This window comes from Puma concolor, chromosome C1, assembly GCF_028749965.1.
Source record: "Puma concolor isolate L17-30 chromosome C1, mPumCon1.1.hap2, whole genome shotgun sequence".
Taxonomy (NCBI): Eukaryota; Metazoa; Chordata; class Mammalia; order Carnivora; family Felidae; genus Puma; species Puma concolor.
Window position 1 is genome coordinate 42,451,298 of NC_141674.1, and position 19,106 is coordinate 42,470,403.

Here is a 19,106-nt window from a genome sequence, read left to right on the forward strand (position 1 = left end):
CCTGTTTCCGATTCTGTGTCTCCCTCTCTCTCTGACCCTCCCCCGTTCATGCTCTGTCTCTCTCTGTCTCAAAAATAAATAAACGTTAATGCCTCAGACCCTCTTAATGCACACTCCCATTTCTTAAAAAAAAAAAAAAAAAAAAAAATGTTTATATTCCTGGTTTTTGGATATTTGAATTTATTAAATTTATACATTCTGCTCTCAATATTCTTCATAAGGTGTTTCACATAAATGTCAAAACAGTTACCAAATATGACTATATCTAAATTCTTGTAGAAACTACTGCACATTCTTAATTTTAAAAATAAAAATGGATTCTATTTCTAAAAGATTAGTTTTACCTTATCCAGAAACCAAAATATTTTAAATTTTCTAATTCTATTCTATTATGATGACTCTAATAATTTTGTAGATGTCATCTCCCTGACAAAAGCCATAATACAACAAACACTTGATTGAGCCACACTGATCCACAATTCCATTTATAAAACTTTTTAGAGGAGCGCCTGGGAGGCTCAGTTGGTTTAGCGTAGGACTCTTGATTTTGACTCAAGTCATGATTTCACTGTTCGTGGGTTTGAGCCCCATGTTGGGCTCCATGCTGGTGGCACAGAGCCTGCTTAGGAGGATCCCCTCCCTCCTTCTCTGCCCCTCCCCTGCTTGCACTCTCTCTCTCAAAAATAAACTTAAAAAAAAACTTTTAAAGATTTTTTTTTTAATGTTTATTCATTTTTGAAAGAGACAGAGCACGAGTGGGGTAGGGGCAGAGAGAGAGGAAGACACAGAATCTGAAGCAGGCTCCAGGCTCTGAGCTGTCAGCACAGAGTCCGACGCAGGATCCAAACCCACGAACTGTGAGATCATGACCTGAGCCAAATTTGAACATTTAACCAACTGAGCCACCCAGGCCCCAACAAAACTTTCTAGATACACTATTCTTCCACTCAAAAAAAACTCTATAAATCGGGGTGCCTGGGTGGCTCAGTCGGTTGAGCGTCTGACTTCGGCTCAGGTCATGATCTCAAAGTTCATGGGTTGGAGCCCCGCATAGGGCTCTGTGCTGACAATTCAGAGCCTGGAGCCTGCTTCGGATTCTGCCTCGCCCTCTCTCTCTCTGCCCCTCCCCCATTTGTTCTCTCTCCCTCTCTCTCTTAAAAAAAATAAACATGAAAAATTTTTTAAAAAACTCTATAAATCAAGTTTGTATACATAAATTAAAGCTACAAACATTTAAAAAATTAATGTACTTAATATAGATAAATGCTAGTTCAAGACTCAGGAAATTGCTACATTTCACTTTGATTAATTTGGTTCATGTAACTAAAAGTACATTTAAATTTTTAACAGGAACATGTTATTAAAAACAAGCTTTACTTAATTTCTAATCTTCCTCATCTTCTTATAAGAGTAACAGATGTCCTATTCAAAACAAAAAAAGCATGGTAATATTATATAGCAAAATTCCTATTTTAAGCTATCAACAGTATAAATTTTTCCCAAAAAAGTTGTAATTTCTAAAAATGAAGTTCTCTCTGAGGAGGTTAAGATTTTGAAAATAAGGTTCACTGCTTCCCACTGCACACTCATAGCAAAATTGGTTGAACAAAATAAAAATGTCAGACCTATGTTCTAGTTCCTGGCTACATTTCTCCAATGTAGTAAATGAGGATTAAATGAGGTTCCAACCTTGAATGCACTATTATTGTCAAGAAGATACAAAGAATTTTTAATAAATTTTAAAAAGGTATTTGAATATAGAAAACAATAGCATTTAGAATGTATCCCATTTCATTTTTATATTATTAAGATAGGAGTTCACTTCTTACTTCTAGTTCTAACCATGTCTTCGTTTCTTGAATTCTTACAATGCCTACAGATACTGGAGACTGAGGGAGTTCTCAGGCCCTGAGACTTCAACTAACAACTAGTGCCAGGTTCCTGACTTTGCTGTGAAAAAGAATTCAAGGACAAGTCAGAGTGAAATACAGCAGAGGAAGCTTTACTACAAAGCGAAAGTACACACCTGAAGGAAAGAGGAGTCCGTACGGGCACACTCAGAGAATCTAAGTAGCGCCGGGTGGATATGGGGCTGATTTTTATTGGTGGTTATAATTTGGGGATGAAATATTCATATGGGGTTCTGCAGAATAGGCAGAGATTTCTAGGAATTCTGCATAATACTACATATGCCCTATGATGGCTACTATGCACAGGTGCAGTCTGATTTCAGGCTAACTGGGTCTTGGTGTGCATGTAGGTTAAGCAACAGCAGGATGCTTATTATCATTAGAAACCACAGAACTATCAGAGGTTTGCTTAATCGCCACAATCTGTCAGATATCAGACTAGGTTCCCCGTTTTTTTGTTCCTCCTGCAAATATCTAGCACTTCCCTATTCCACCTGCCCCACTACCACAATGCTGGGTACTCAAAAGACATTCAAAATCACTACCAATTAAAATATCCATTCCAGACTGATGGCCAAACACGGGGCCTGTAGTTGTGCCTGTGCCTCAGTAAGTCTAATTGTGGCATTGAGTATTAACAAAAACTTGAAAATATTAAGTCCCATTCTCCAAAGTGCATTTTATCCATAATAAAAAAGGATAATCTAATCTCCATATGCTTCTTCTGTCTTTCCCAATTTGTTCAGGATTCAGGAAAGGAAAAGAGTGCTATTTATTGGTCCCCGTAAGCCCCAAGAAGTAGGTAAATTTTATAAGACTCTGAATGTCTTAAATGTCTATCCTATCTTCATATTTTGTTTAATTAAGTTTAAAATTCTAGGTTAGAAATCATTCACTCAAAATGCTACAGGTATTGTTTCAATGATTTCTAGTTTCTAGTATTACTAGGGAAAATCATGCCATTCTTATTTTCCATTTCTTTTTTAATGTTTATTTACAAGACAGGGAGAAAGACAGTGAGAGAGTGAAGAGGGCAGACAAAGAGAGAATCCCAAGCAAGCTCCATGTTATCAGTACAGAGCCCAATGTAGGGCTAAAACCCATGAACTGTGAGATCATGACTGAGCCAAAACCAAAGCCAGATGCCCGTATTTTCCATCTTTTTTACTGAACTGTTTCTTTTCTGTATGGAAACTTAGGATATTCTCTTTGTCTCGGTGTTCTGTAATTTTTTTTTTTTCAATTTAGGTTTGAGTTAACATATAGTGTAGTTAGTATTGGTTTCAAGTGCTCTGTAATTTCTTTTTTTTTTTTTTAACGTTTTTATTTATTTTTGAGACAGAGAGAGACAGAGCATGAATGGGGGAGGAGCAGAGAGAGAGGGAGACACAGAATCGGAAGCAGGCTCCAGGCTCTGAGCCATCAGCCCAGAGCCCGACGCGGGACTCAAACTCACGGACCGCGAGATGGTCACCTGAGCTGAACTCGGATGCTTAGCCGACTGAGCCACCCAGGCGCCCCATGTAATTTCTAATTGATAAACCATGGAGCAGATATTTCTTCAAACATTTGTCTGGGTATTTAGTTGGCTGTTTTAATCTCTAACTCAAGTTCCCCAGTTTTGACAATTTTTTCTTATATTATGTCTTGTATCTTTTCCTCCCTTTCATTTTCTCCGTCCTTTTTCTCTAACTCCTATTAATTGGCCTTTATTGTCTCCTACATTGATTCTACATTTATCTTACCTTTCTCTCCATTATCTATCTCTTTATTTTCTTTCCTCAGTGATTTCCTCACCTTTATCTTCCAAATCTTCCGCATTTAAGAGGAGAGGAGCATTTTCATTTCTAAAAATGCCTTAACTGATTATTCCTTTTTACGACACTCTGTTCTTGTCTCATGATTATTATCTTATTTCTGAATGCTAATAGTTTTCTTAAATTTTTTTCTGCTCCCTGTAGTTTCCTGACTTTCTTATTTGTTTTCTTCTCTATCAAGCATAATAGGAATCTCAGGAGAAAAAGAGAATAAAGGAGACAGAAGAATACTTGAAGAAATAGTCAAAAACTTCCCAAATCAGATGAAAGACACAATTATACACAACCAAAAAGACCAATAACTCCAAGCAGAATAAACTAAAAAAATCCACACCAAGACCAACTACTACTCAATTTTGATAAACAATGAGAGAATTTTGAAAGCAGTAAGAGAGAAGCAACTTTTCATATACTAAGAATTCACAATAAGATTAAAAGATGATTTCCCATCAGAAACCATGAAAATCAGAAAAAAGATGACATATTTAAAGTTCTGAATGAAAAAAATGTCAACCAAGCATTCTCTAGCCTTGTGGCAAAACTATACAAAGGAGGAATTATGACATTCCAGATAAACCTCCTGGAAAACATAAGTATTTAAGCTCATGTGACTTACAGCCCCCAAGGAAGGGGAGAGCTGGAAGACTATTCTACTCTTACTATTCTTCTTACTGTTCTTATCATTTAAAGGATTAAGCACTCCACCCCTTGCTTACTGTTATTAAGCTCAAAAATCCCAAGAATGGTTTAGGAGCTTTTTTCCCAGAGCTGCCAAAAGCTAGACACTAGGCAAAATTCATGATATGCAGCCCACTGTGCACTCACTCACTTCCTTCTCTGAAGTTATCACCAATAACTTATACTGTTAACAATATTGGGTTTTGTTTTGTTAAGTTCATTTATTCTGAGGGGTAGGGGGAGAGGGGGAGAGAGAGGGAGAGGGAGGGGGAGAGAGAGGGAGAGAGAGAGAGAGAAAGCGAAAGTGGGAGGAGTAGATAGAGAGGGAGAAAGAGAATCCAGAGCAGGCTCCATGATGTCACCCAGAGCCCCAGGAGATCATAACCTGAGCTGAAATCAGGAGTTGGGAACTCAAACCGACAGAGCTACCCAGGCACCCCTATCGTTAACAATATTGTTAAGATGCCAACACTGCCCAAAGCAATCTAAAAACTGAATGCACTATCAAAATCCCAATGGTATTTTTTGCAGAAATAGAAAACCTCATCCTAAAATTCATATGGAATTTCAAAAAACTCTGACTAGCCAAATCAACCTAGAAAAAGAAGAAAAAAGAATTGGAAGACTCACACTTCCTGATTTCAAAACTTAATACAAGCTACAGTAATCAAACAGCATGATACTGGCATAAAAAAAAAAACAAAAAAACACAGATCAACAGAATAAAACAGAGAGCCCCAGAATAAACCCTCACATATGTGGTCAACTGATTTGACACTGATGCTAATAGTATTCAGTGGGGAAAGGACAGTTTTCTCAAGAAATGGTGCTGCAAAAACCAGATATGTACATTCAAAGGAATGAATTTGGACCCTGACCTTATACCGGTTACAAGAATTTACTCAAAATGGATCAACTTAGGCACTAATTATAAAGCAAAAGACTGGAACAAAATTCAAATGGCCGATAATGCTAAATTGGTAAGGAAAACTATCACAAAATCATAAAATATATTACCATAGCAGCCATTAAACAGAGTAAGTTTCTACTCTGCTATGGAGCGATAGTGAAGACATACTGTTAAACAAAGAAAGTAATAACATAGGAGTATGCACTACAGTAAATCTATGCAAGAAAGAAGACAGTGGGGCACCTGGATGGCTCAGTCAGCAGAGCGTGTGACTCTTGATCTCAGGGTTGTAGGTTCGAGCCCCACGTTGGGTGTAGAGATTACTTAAAAATAAAAACTTGAAAGAAAGAGAGAAAGAAAGAGAAAAAAAAGAAAAGAAAAGAATATATATACTTAAAATTTCACATACTATATAAAAATTGTAAGTCTTCAGGACTTTGGGTCTGGCAACAGCTTCTTAAGTATGACATTAGAAGCAGACAAGGGCACCTGTCTGGCTCAGTAGGTGGCATATGTGACTCTTGATCTCAGGGGTCATGAGTTCAAGCCCCGACAAAAATAAATATATAAACTTTAAATATAAATAAATAAACTTAAAAAAAACATACAACAAAGAAATACTGGATCATCAAAATTTAAATTTTTTCTTTGACATCTGTCTTGGCAATGATTTTTCGGATTTGACACCAAAACCAAAGACAACTGGGGGCACCTGGGTAGCGGTCAGTTGGGCGTCTGGCTTTGGCTCAGGTTACAATCTCACAGTTCGTGGGTTCCAGCCTGGAGCCTGCTTCGGATTCTGTGTCTCCCTCTCTCTCTCTGCCCCTCCCCTGCTCACACTCTGTGTCTCTCTCAAAAATAAACAAACATTAAAATATATTTTTTTTCAAAACCAAAGAAACCAAAGCAAAAATAAACAAGGAAGACTATCAAATTAAAAAGCTTCTACAGAGCAAAGGAAACCATCAGCAAAATAAAAGGGCAACCTGCCCTGCAAGAGACACTAAGGTCATGGTCTCACGGTTTATCAGTTCGAGCCCCGCATCAGACTCTGTGCTGACAGCTCAGAGCCTGGAGCCTGCTTCAGATTCTGTCTCCTTCTCTCTCTCTGTCCCTCCCCCACTTGCACACGCACACATGTGTGGGCTCTCTCTCTCTCAAAAATAAATAAAGTTAAAAAAAATTTTTTTTAATTAAAAAGAGAAATACCATATGATCCAGCAATTCCACTTCTGGGCATTTACTGAAAGGAAACAAAAACACTAAGTCAAAAAGATATCTGCACCCCCATGTTCTTTGCGGTGTTTATTTACAATAGCCAAGACATGGAAGCAACCTGTGTCTACTCACAGATGAACTGATAAAGAAAATGTGGTATACAATGCAATATTATTCAGCCCTGAAAAAGTAGAAAACCTTGCTATTTATAACAACTTGGATAGACCCTGAAGGCATTATGCTAAGCGAAGTAAGTCAGACAAATACTGTTATGATCTCATTTACATGTAAAATCTAAAACAAACAAAAATGAACTCACAGCTATAGAGAACAGCTTGATAGATGCCATAGGCTGGGGCTGGGGCAGGGGAAGGAGATGGGCAAAATAGGTCAAAGCGGTGGGGTGCCTGGGTGGCTCAGTCAGTTAAGTGACTGACTCCATTTCAGCTCAGGTCATGATCTATCTCATGGTTCATGAGTTCGAGCCCCACATCAGACTCCACAATGTCACAGTGTGAGTCTGCTTTGTTTTCTCTCTCTCTGCCCTTCATGTGCACTCTCTCTCTCAAAATAAATAAACTTAAAAAAAGTTTTTTAAAATAGGTCAAAGTGGTCAAAACATGAACTTAACATTTATTAAAGAAAATAAATTCTGGGGATGTAACATATAGCATGCTGACTATAGTTAATAATACTGTCTTGTATATTTGAAAGTTGCTAATAGAGTAAATCTTAAAGGTACTCATCACAAAAAAAATAATTTATTAACTATGTGATGATGGATGTTAATAACTAGACTTACTGTGGAGATCCTTTCACAATATATACAAATATCAGAGCATTATGTTGTACACCTGAAACTAATATAATGTATATATGTATATATATACATACATATACACATATGTAATGTGTATGTTAATTATATCTCAACCAAAAAAAAATTAAAACATCTGTTCAGCAAGGACACTACCAAAAAAGTGAAAAAATTACCAACAGAATGGGAGGAAATATATGCAAATCACGTATTTAAATAAGGGTCTAGTATCCAGAATATATAAAAAACTCCTTACAACTTACCAACAAAAAAGACAAACAACCCACTTAACAAATCAGCAAGACTTGAATAGACATTGCTCCAAAGATAAATGGTCAATAAGTGCATGAAAAAATGCTGAACATCATTAGTCATTAGGGAAATGTAAATCAAAACTACAATAAAACACCACTTCATTCTTACTAGGATTATCAAAAAAGCAGAAAATAACAAATGTTGGTGAGGATATGGAAAGATTGGAATCCTCACGCAACTGCTGGTGAGAATAAAATGATGCAGCCAATGCAGAAAACAGTTTGGCAGTTCCTTAAAAAAAATATAGAGAATTACCATATGATCCAGCAATTCTACCCATAGGCATATATTCCAAAGAGCTGAAACCCGGGACTCGAACAGTTATTTGTATGCCCATGTTCACTACAACATCATTCACAATAGCCAAAATGTAGAAGCAACCCAAGTGACTAACAGATGAATGGATAAGCAAATTGTGGTATATACAAAACAATGGAATTTTAGTCAGCCATTGAAAGAAATTCTGACACATGCTACAACATGGCTGAACCTTGACAACACTGTACTAAATGAAATGTCAGTCACAAAAGGACAAATTTGGGAGCACCTGTGTGGTTCAGTTAAGCATCCGACTCAGGTCATGAACAGGTCATGATCTCAGTTCATAGGAATCAGAGACCTGTGTTGGGCTCTGCGATGACAGCAAACAGCCTACTTGGGATTCTCTCCCTCTCGCTCTGCACCCCCCCACCCCCGCCCTCTGTCTTTCTCTGTCAAAATAAATAAATAAACTTTAAAAAATAAAAGGAGAGGGGTGCCTGGGTGATTCAGTTGGTTGGGCATTATGATCTCGCAGTCCGTGAGTTCAAGCCCCAAGTCAGGCTCTGTGCTAACAGCTCAGAGCCTGGAGCCTGCTTCAGATTCTGTGTCTCCCTCTCTCTGCCCCACCCCACTCATGCTCTGTCTCCCTCCCTCTCTCTCTCAAAAATAAATACACATAAAAAAAGGACAAATATTGTATAACTCCCATTATAAGATATTTAAAATAAGTATATTCATAAAGACAGAAAATAGAACAGAAGTTATCAGGGAATGGAGGAAGAAGGGAATGAGAAGTAACTATTTAATGGGTTTCTGTTTGGGATGATTAAAAAAAGTTCTGGAAATAGTCGTGATGATGATGTAACATTGCAAATGCATTGATGCTACTAAGTTGTACATTTAACTGGTAAGTTCTATGTTATTTATATTTTTCAATAAAAAACTTAAAACTCAAGGGGCGCCTGGGTGGCTCAGTCAGTTACGCATCCAACTTCGGCTCAGGCCATGATCTCACAGTTTGTGGGTTTGAGCCCCGTTTCGGGCTCTGTGCTGACAGCTCAGAGCTTGGAACCTGCTTTGGATTATGTGTCTCCCTCTCTCTCTGCTCCTCCCCCACTCATGCTGTCTCTCTCTGTCACTCAAAGATAAAAAAAATAAAACATTAAAAAAAAATTTTAACTTAAAACTCAAAAAATTATAATCAAAATAATGTGCATGCACTGACCTTATGTAAGATATCATAGACCTCAAATCTTAATCACTCTCAAATAGCTAAAGATTTTTTAAAAAATACTTTTTATATGGGTAAAATCAACTGACAGAATTTTTATGATCAAAGGCAAGTGCAACTGTGCCCCCTTCTCTCAAAGCCAGTTTTGTGAATAAACAGGATTTCCAAACTAAAAATTACCTATATACTCACCCAAAGTCCAATTACGTAAAGCTTTCTGGATTGATTAGTCAATCTTTTTTCCTTCTTTGTTCATCTGGTAAGCCTTTTTGGACATTTTATTATATACTAGAATCTTTACCACCAATAGACAAAATAAATTTAAGTTATGCTTCTTTTCACAAGCAATTTGTTGGCCTCACATTGCCAACTGTTTTAGGGTTTTTTTTTCCTAATGAGATATGGAGATTATGTGGATCCCCAAATTACCCAAGACACAATTTCCTTTTCTTCCTTATAATCAAGAATTAGCACTACAGATGAAAAGTTCTGTGCAAGATTTGCCAGAGAGCTCTTGATTCTTCTATTATCAAGCAGCTCCTGAGTATTTATAATGATATACCTAACACCTTTTGAGTGGGTTTACTTGTTTACTGGGGATACCTATTATAGCCCGTAGATCCAAATATCATGATGTGTAACTGTGCTGGTCCTACAAAGCTTTTGAAATTTGACAAACTATAATTCAAAATAAGCCAGGTTACACTGCAGTAACAACCTCTTTAACTCAGTGCTGATCACAACATAAATTGATTTATTAACTCATGTAAAATCCTCTGTAAGTTCAGGTGCTCTCCAAGGCAGCTGTCCTTCATGCATCAGCTCAACATTCCAAGCTGCTTAATCTTATGCTACCTCTCACTTTTAGTAAAACAGGGAGAGAAAGACTAGCACTGGTTAGTTTTGCTCACATTTAATTTACCTTAACAGGTCACTGGGCTCCACCAAACTTCAAGGCACACAGCCCTCAGAATGCCTCAAAATAAAAAGTAGTAACAATTCTTATCACATTGGTACAAGGTGAAATATGGCAACCTCTTTGTCTCAATGCATGTTACTGTTTCCCTCCAATCCTTTTATTCAGGACTAATTTCATAAACATGTGATGCGTACCATCACATAGGGCTCCCATCTCAGAAAAGAAAGACTCTGTGCTTGTTTTAAAACTGCTGTCACTGCGGGGCCTGGGTGGCTCAGTCAGTTAAGCATCAGACTACTGCTAAGGTCATGATCTCATGGTTCGTGAGTTCAAGCCCTGCATCAGGCTCTCTGCTGTCAGCACAGAGTCCACTTTGGATCCTCTGTCTCTGTCTCTCTCAAACATAAACATTTAAAAAAAAAAAAAAAGCTTCTGTCACCATCTTGAAATTCTTAATAATTTTATCTTTGAATTTGTGTTTTGTAGTCTAATGGGACAATGGAACATGCATAGGAGCAGTGGAGATACATGCAAAATGCATGTCCGACATTCCTTTCTACTTCATTCTCATACAGCTTTGGTGATACACCATGAGCACAGAATTTCAGTGGATCCACAATATATGTGGGAGTTCAGCATATATTGACTTAAAGTGAGTGACTTAAAGTGAGTGAGTATAAAGTAAGCATGTTGTCTACAACTAAGGAGGCAGTGGTACTAACAGCCGAAGAACCTTCATTTTCTATTTCAACCATAATTTGCTTCAAACACAGAACAAAGACAATGGTATTCTAAGAAACACGAATAACAAAAATGAAAAATAAAAACCTTTTATATCTTTTCTTACTCATGTTACTTCCCTGTATTAACCAACTAAGTATGCTAAAAGTGATGACACAGAAAGAAAGGGAAAGATAGAACAAGTCACAGTTTCTTGTTTCAGTCCTGCCATGGTCAAAGGTAGAGCATATTGGGCCACCTGGCTGGCTCAGATGGAAGAGCATGGGACTCTTCATCTCAGGATTTGTGAGTTCAAGCCCCACCACACTGAGTGTAGAAATTATATATATTATATAATCATAACATATATATTATATGTCATATTATATATAATATATATATTTTTTTAAGTAGAGAGTGTTGATGGAATGTGCAAGTATAAGAAGTAAAATAAAAATAGTTGAGGGGTAGGGGTGCTGGGTGGCTCAGTTGGTTAAGTGTCTGACTTCAGCTCATGTCGCGATCTCATGGTTCATGGGCTTGAGCCCCATGTGGGCTCTACACTGACAGCGCAGAGCCTGCTTGGGATTCTCATTCTCATTCTCTCTCTCTCTCTCTCTCTCTCTGCCCTTCCCCTGCTTGCTCTAAGTAAGTAAATAAATAACTTTATATTTTAAAAAATTAGTTGAGGGGCACCTAGGTGGCTCAGTCCGTTAAGTGTCCAATTCTTGATTTCAGCTCAGGTCATGATCTCATGATTCATCTCACTTTGGGATCCATGCTGACAGCGTGGAGCCTGCTTGCAATTATCTGTCTCCCCTTCTCTTTGCCCCTTCCCCATGCTCCCTCTCTCAAAAATAAATAAACATTAAAAAAAAAAATAGCTGAGTTAAGTTTTGTGCAGTGTTTTCCGTGTTCTGGTAAAAATGAAATATGAATTCACAAACTATGAAATACCAGCAATTCCACATAAGAGTTAAATAGTCTTATATTTGCACTTAGAGATGACGCTACACAAAATAAAGATGAATAGTAAAACTTATGCTTAATAACTTAAATTTTTAAATTGTTCTATATTTAGAATAACATTTACAAGTAAATCAAAAATAAGTAAATGGGACGCCTGGATGGCTCAGTTGGTTAGACGTTCAACTTTGGCTCTGATCTCGGGATTCTTAAGTTCAAGCTCGGCAGGGCTCTATGCTGACAGCTCAGAGCCTGGAGCCTGCTTCTGATTCTGTGCCTCTCTCCCACTCTCTCTCTCTTAAAAATAAACATTAAAAAAATTTTTAGGGGCGCCTGGGTGGCGCAGTCGGTTAAGCGTCCGACTTCAGCCAGGTCACGATCTCGCGGTCCGTGAGTTCGAGCCCCGCATCAGGCTCTGGGCTGATGGCTCAGAGCCTGGAGCCTGTTTCCGATTCTGTGTCTCCCTCTCTCTCTGCTCCTCCCCCGTTCATGCTCTGTCTCTCTCTGTCCCAAAAATAAATAAACGTTGAAAAAAAAAATTTAAAAAAAAAAAATTTTGGGGGCGCCTGGGTGGCGCAGTCAGTTAAGCGTCCGACTTCAGCCAGGTCACGATCTCGCGGTCTGTGAGTTCGAGCCCCGCGTCGGGCTCTGCGCTGATGGCTCAGAGCCTGGAGCCTGTTTCCGATTCTGTGTCTCCCTCTCTCTCTGCCCCTCCCCCGTTCATGCTCTGTCTCTCTCTGTCCCAAAAATAAACGTTGAAAAAAAAAAAAAATTTTTTTTAAATAAATTAAATACCTAAAAATTAAAGTAAATTAAAATCACCATAACAAGTTGAGAAAAAGATCGCAGAGGAAAAGAAAAAGCTTTATATTTTAGTAACTTGTTTAAGATTTTATTTTTAAGTAACCTCTACACCCAACATGGGGCTCAAACTTACAACCCTGAGATCAAGAGTGGCATGCTAAATCAGCTGAGCTAGTAGCCAGGAGCCCCTATATTTTAGTAACTTTATTACCAACTTTTTTCCTACTTTTTCAGCAAGGGCTTTGCATTTTCATTTTGCATTTCGCCCTGCAAATTACGTAGCTGGGCCTGCATTTGTTCAGGTAAATAAATATAAATCTAGAATTCGTTTTAACAAAGATCATTTGCCAATATTCACATATAAGGTGCTGGGTTAGAAGCTGAAGATACAATGATAAATAATGGGCTCATGCCTGAAAGGGGAGACAGTCATATAAACAAGTAATGACAATATATTATGTGACCATGTTATGGAAAGCCTGTGGAAAGAGCCTTAGAAAAGCGTTCATCATGGAGATAACAGTTGGGCTGAGAAAGAACTTCCCACTTAGGAGAGAAAGTGAGAAGGGATAGTCCTAATAATAAGACCTGTATATACTAAACAAAATGTATTTATAAAATTTTGGCAAGTTTTTTGGGACCATAAAATAGCACGCATAATGATGAATACAGGAGACGAACTGAGAATGTAAATTGGTGCACACATTTGCATACCAAGTCAGGTTTACACTTTAAGCAAAAAGAAGGCATAGATTTATAAGCAGAAGAGTGGCACAACTTCTGTTTTAGACTAACTTCAGAATAGGAAGACAGAGTGGAGAGAAAAATGAGATAAATCAGTAAAGTAAGTAATAGTAATTATCAGTAATAGTAAAAAGCATTCACTTATTTAGGGCCTTATCATAAGCAATTTTAGTGGGGTTAGGAAGGGGAAAAGGCTGTGTTAAAGGAGTTTCTTTCTAGAAGAACCTTTCACACTCTTTAATATGCTAATAAGCACTGCAAATCTCTAAGAGAGAGATAATTTGCAACATTTCCCAGATTTATTGGACTAAAGAAACCTCTTTTGCCAGGACCACCACTGAAGAACTGTGAGGGACACAATTTTAACATTTTTCTATTAAAGAGAAGACAGCACTTAGTGAGGAAAGCAGAGGGCAGTAGAGGGCTTAAGATGGGGTAAAACAATAGGAAATGTGAGAAACAGAAAGAAATCTAGCTAAAGTCCTGTCAAGCTGTATTAAGGGCCTGACTAAATATATAAAATACCAGTCTATTAATTTATACAATTAGAAAATATTTTAATTCACACTGGGTAGGGGGCTGACAGAATGAATATCTCAACAGAAATAAGGGGAAAAAAATAGTAACGATATGAGTGGGGGAAGGAATAAAGCCAAAAAGATGTTACATCCAGAGATTTAGGATAGTTCAGAAAACTAAAGAAATGAAAAGCATGCACATATCGGTATTTAGGAGAGTCTGATCAGAAGTAGAACCATTTTTGAACCACATTAATAGATGTGCCAAGGAACACAGAATTGAGTATCACTGGAATATAGAAATTAAGAAAAAATAAACTTAAGGTGTTAGATGACCTTCAATGTCCAACTGCCAATATGATGTCAAGAATTAATCCAGTATCAGGGCACCTGAGTGGCTCAGTCAGTTAAGCATCTGACTCTTGATTTCGGCTGAGGTCATGATCTCTGTGCTGACAGTACGGGAGTCTACTTGAGATTCTCTTCCCTTTCTCTGCCTCTCCCTACCCTCTCTCTCAAAATAAACACTTTCAAAAAAAATTTTTCAAAGAAAATTACATCCACTAACAGTGAATATAAGGGAATAACCTAGAGGTTCCTAGACTGAAATGACAAAATCAGATAAGAAATAATAGGCACGGGGCGCCTGGGTGGCTCAGTCGGTTGGGCGTCTGACTTCGGCTCAGATCATGATCTTGCAGTCTGTGAGTTCAAGCCCCATGTTGGGCTCTGTGCTGACATCTCAGAGCCTGGAGCCTGCTTCAGACTCTGTCTCTATCTATCTCTACCCCTCCCCTGCTCTCACTGTCTCAGTCTCTCTGTCTCTCTCTCTCTCTCAAAAATAAAATAAAAACATAAAAGTTTTTTTTAAAGAAATAATAGGCAGCAGGTCACCCGCCTTAAAAGAAGAGGAACTACAGAGAAACAGAAAAGAATAAATAGATGGGGCGCCTGGATGTCCCAGTCGGTGAAGCGTCTGACTCTTGACTCAGGCTCAGGTCATGATCTCACGGTTCATGGGTTCAAGCCCCACATCAAGTTCCGTGCTAACTGTTGGGAGACTGCTTGGAATTCTCTCTCTCTCAAAATAAGTAAACTTAAAAAAAAAAAGAAGAAGAAATACATAATATGTATAAAAATATGGATCTGGTTTCCTGGCTGTGAGGAAAATAAGCATATTCTTACAGGATTAGAACAAAGTAATGGTTCTCAATCTTTTTTCTGTTCCAACACATCTGAGAAATAGAGAATATACATTCCCAACAGAAATAAAGAGGAACAAAAGAATGAGGAAGAGGGAGGATAAATGTGAGTGGTTCCTAAGGCCTTCCAAAATAATTATAAAAAGACTTCCTAAGGAAGTGTAACTCTCATATATTGAAAACCACTAGTTTAAAACTGCTGCTACCACAGAAAACTTAAATAAAGTTCCAAAGACAAACAATTTTTTATCTGTGTGACAGAATTCAAGACACTATCACATAAGACAAGTTCCTGCAAAAAGTCCCAGAGCTCTTTCAGTTAAAAAAAAAAAAAAATTGTTTTTGAAGATACAGCATCAGCTAATACATGTCTAGTATGTTCATTCATTTATATTTACACATTTATGAAATTAATACAGTCTTTTAGTATTTCCATTTTATACACTAATGAAGCACCCTAAGTTTGTGACTTGCCTAAAGTGACACAAACCAGACTGGTTTATAACTATAAGAAACAAGAGTCCCAATTTTTGTTTCAATGCTTAAGCTAGGGTAGGTCTATTCATCTACACCAGAAGCAGTTCTCAAATTTTTTTATCTCAGGATGTGTTTATATTCTTAAAAATTACTGAAGATCCAAAGAACTTCTTTGTGTACGGGTTATAACTACTGATACTCATGTCATTAGATATTAAAACAAATTTTTCACATACAAAAATACACTATTAACTCATTCTGTAAGGCCAGTATAACCCTAATACCAAAACCAGACAAAGACATCATAAGAAAATTATGGTCCGGGGCACCTGGGTGGCTCAGTCGGTTAAGTGTCTGACTTCGGCTCAGGTCATGATCTCACAGTTCGTGAGTTCAAGCCCCACATCAAGCTCTGCACTGATAGTGCAGAACCTGCCTGGGATTCTCTCTCTACCACTCTTTCTCTGCCCCTCCCCAATTCATGTATGCATGTGCTCACTCTCTCTCTCAAAAATAAATAAACTTAAAAACAAAATGTGGACCAATGTTTCTTATGAACATAGATGCAAAATTTTTCAACAAAATACTAGCAAACCAAAGACAGCAACAAAGGATTGTACCCCAGGATACCAAGTAGTATGTGTCCCAGGAATGCAAGGTTGGTTCAACATATGAAAATCACTCAACATAATACACCATATTAGTTGAATAAAGGACAAAAACCACAGTCATCTCAATAAATGTAAAATGCATTTGATAGGGGCATCTGGGTGGCTCAGTCGGTTAAGTTTCTGACTCTTGATTTCGGCTCAGGTCATGATCCCAGAGTGGTGGCATAGAGCCCACATCAGTCTCCAGGCTGAGCATGGAGCATGCTTAAGATTTTCTCTCTCCCTTCCTCTGCCCCTCTCACCTGCTCACACACTTTCTACAATAAAATTATTAAAAATGCATTTGATAAAACCTAACACCCTTTTATGATAAAAAACAACAACAACAACAACACTCAATCAACTAAGAATAGAAAGGAACTGCCTCAACCTGACAAAGCCCATCTAAGAAAAACCCACAGGTGACATCATACTTTATGGTGAAAGACTAGATGTTCTCTCCTCTAAGAGAACAGAGGATGAGGATGTCTGCTGTCTCCAATTCTATTCATCATTGTACTACCCAGAGTAATTAGACAAGAAAAAGAAATTAAAAGTATCCAGATCAGGAAGGAAGAAATAAAACTATATCTAATTTGCAGATGACATGATCTTACATACAGAAAATCAGAAGAAATCCACAAAAAAATTTAGAGCTAGTAAATGAGTCCAGCCAGGTTGCTATCCAAAATCAATATACAAAAATTAGTTATATTTCTACACACTAGCAATGAACAATCCAAAAATGAAATTAAAAAAAAAAACCAATTTCATTTACAATAGCATCAAAAAGAATAAAATACTTAGGAATAAATGTAATAAAAGAAGAACAAAATTTGTACACTAAAAACCACAAAATGCTGTTGAAATAAATAGGTAAAGGCCTATTTAATGGAAATGAAAAGTAAGTGCACAAACATCTCATATTCACAGATTGGAAGGCTTAATATTAAGATGACAATACCAGGGTACCTGGGTGGCTCATTCAGTTAAGCATCCCAACTCTTGGTTCCAGCTCAGGTCATGACTTCACAGTCTGTAAGTTAGAGCCCCACATCAGGCTCTGAACTGACAGTGTAGAGCCTGCTTGGAATTCTCTCTCTCTCTGCCCTCCCCCACTCACTCCCACACTCTCTCTCAAAATAAATAAACTTTAAAAAAAAAAAAAAAAAGATGACAATACTCCCCAGGTTAATCACCAGATTCAACACAATTCCTTTCAAAACTCCAGATGCTCTTTTTTTTTGGGGGGGGGGGGGGCAGAAATGGATATACTTATCCTAAAATTCATATCAAATTGCAAGGGACTCTACAAAACAATCTTGAAAAAGAACAAAGTTGGAAGACTCACACTTTCAGATTTCAAAACTCTGTACAAAGCTACAGTAGTCAATACTGGGTGGTACTGGCGTTAAGAACAAATATATATATAGATCAATGGAGAATCCAGAAACAATTGAGAATCCACAAATAAACACAGACATTTATGATCAATTGATTTTCAACAAGGATGCCAAGACCATTCAATAAGGGAAAGAACAGTCTTGTCAATTAATGGTGGGACAACTGGATAGCCACATGGAAAAGAATAAAGTTGAACATCTACCTCACACCACATACAAAAATTAACTCAAAATGGATCAAAGACCTTTCTATTAAGCTAAAACTATAAAACTGTTCAATGAAAACAGAGGTATAAACTCTTATAATCCTGGATTAGGCGATTATTTCTAAGGTATGACCCCAAAGCACAAATACCCAAAGAAAAAATAAATCAAACTTTATTAAAACTGAAAACTTACGTTCTTCAAAAACATATTTTATTCAAAAAAATGAAAAAACCAACATGGCAAACCCTCAAAAAGCTAAATATAAATTTACTGTATGATCAGCAATTCCAATTCTGGGTATATGCCCAAAGAGCTGAAAGCAGGGGCTCAAACAGATATTTGTATGCCCATATGCAAAGCAATATTACTCACAATAGCCAAAAGTGGAAGGAACCCAAATGTTGAGCAACAGATGAATAAACAAAATGTGGTATATAATACAACAAAATATTATTCATCCTTAAAAAGAAAGAAAATTTTGACACATGTGACAACATGGAAGAACTTTGAAGACACTGTGCTAAATGAAGTATCAGTCACAAAGGGACAAATACTGAGGGGCAGTCAGCTGGCTCAGTCATTGGAGCACATAACTCTCAATCTCAAGGTCATGAGTTCAAGCCCCACATTGGGTGTGGAGTGTACTTTAAAAAAAAAGAAAAAAAAAGGACAAAAATTGTATGACTCTAATTACATATAGTAGTCAAATTCACTGTGACAGAAAGTAGAATGGTAGTTTCTAAGGGGTGGGAGGAGGGAATGGGAAGTCATTGCTTAAAAGGTACAGAGTTTTAGTCTGCAAAAAATGAAAAAGTTCTGGGGATGGATAGTGGTGACGGTTTGCACAACAATGTGAATGTACCTAATGTCACTGAATGTACTCATAAAAATCATTAAAATGGTTTAAAATGGTAAATTTGGTGTTAGGAATATTTTACCACAATTTTTTTAAGTTTATTTATTTACTGAGAGAGAGAGAGAGAGAGAGAGAGAGAGAGAGAGCGAGAGCGCATAGAGGAGACAGGGGGAGAGAGAGAATCCCAAGCAGGCTCCACACCATCAGCACAGACTCTGAAAAAGGGCTGAAACTCAAAAACCTCGAGATCATGACCTGAGCTGAAATTAAGAGTCAGACACTTATCCAGCTAAGCTACCCAGGCACCCCTATTTTACAACTATTAAAATTTAAAAAAAGAAATTGAAAAGACAACCCACAAAAATGGAAGAACGTTTTTACAAATTATATATCTGATAAAAAGTCCAGTATCAAAAATATATAAAGAATTCTTACAACTCAGGGGCGCCTGGGTGGCGCAGTCGGTTAAGCGTCCGACTTCAA

General features: G+C 37.5%; 1 protein-coding gene across 12 annotated transcripts in view; it reads right to left on the reverse strand.

Moving 5' to 3' along the window:
• TUT4 (terminal uridylyl transferase 4) overlaps positions 1–19,106 on the reverse strand; it is a 138,592-nt gene that overhangs the window by 112,304 nt on the left and 7,182 nt on the right. The window contains exon 1 of one of the 12 annotated variants that reach the window (XM_086716968.1): positions 6,525–6,558. The exons of the other annotated variants lie outside the window; for them this stretch is intronic. The gene's annotated coding sequence lies outside the window, so the exon portion shown is untranslated. Of the gene's footprint in view, positions 1–6,524; positions 6,559–19,106 lie in introns of those variants that run through there. 12 annotated transcript variants of the gene reach the window in all.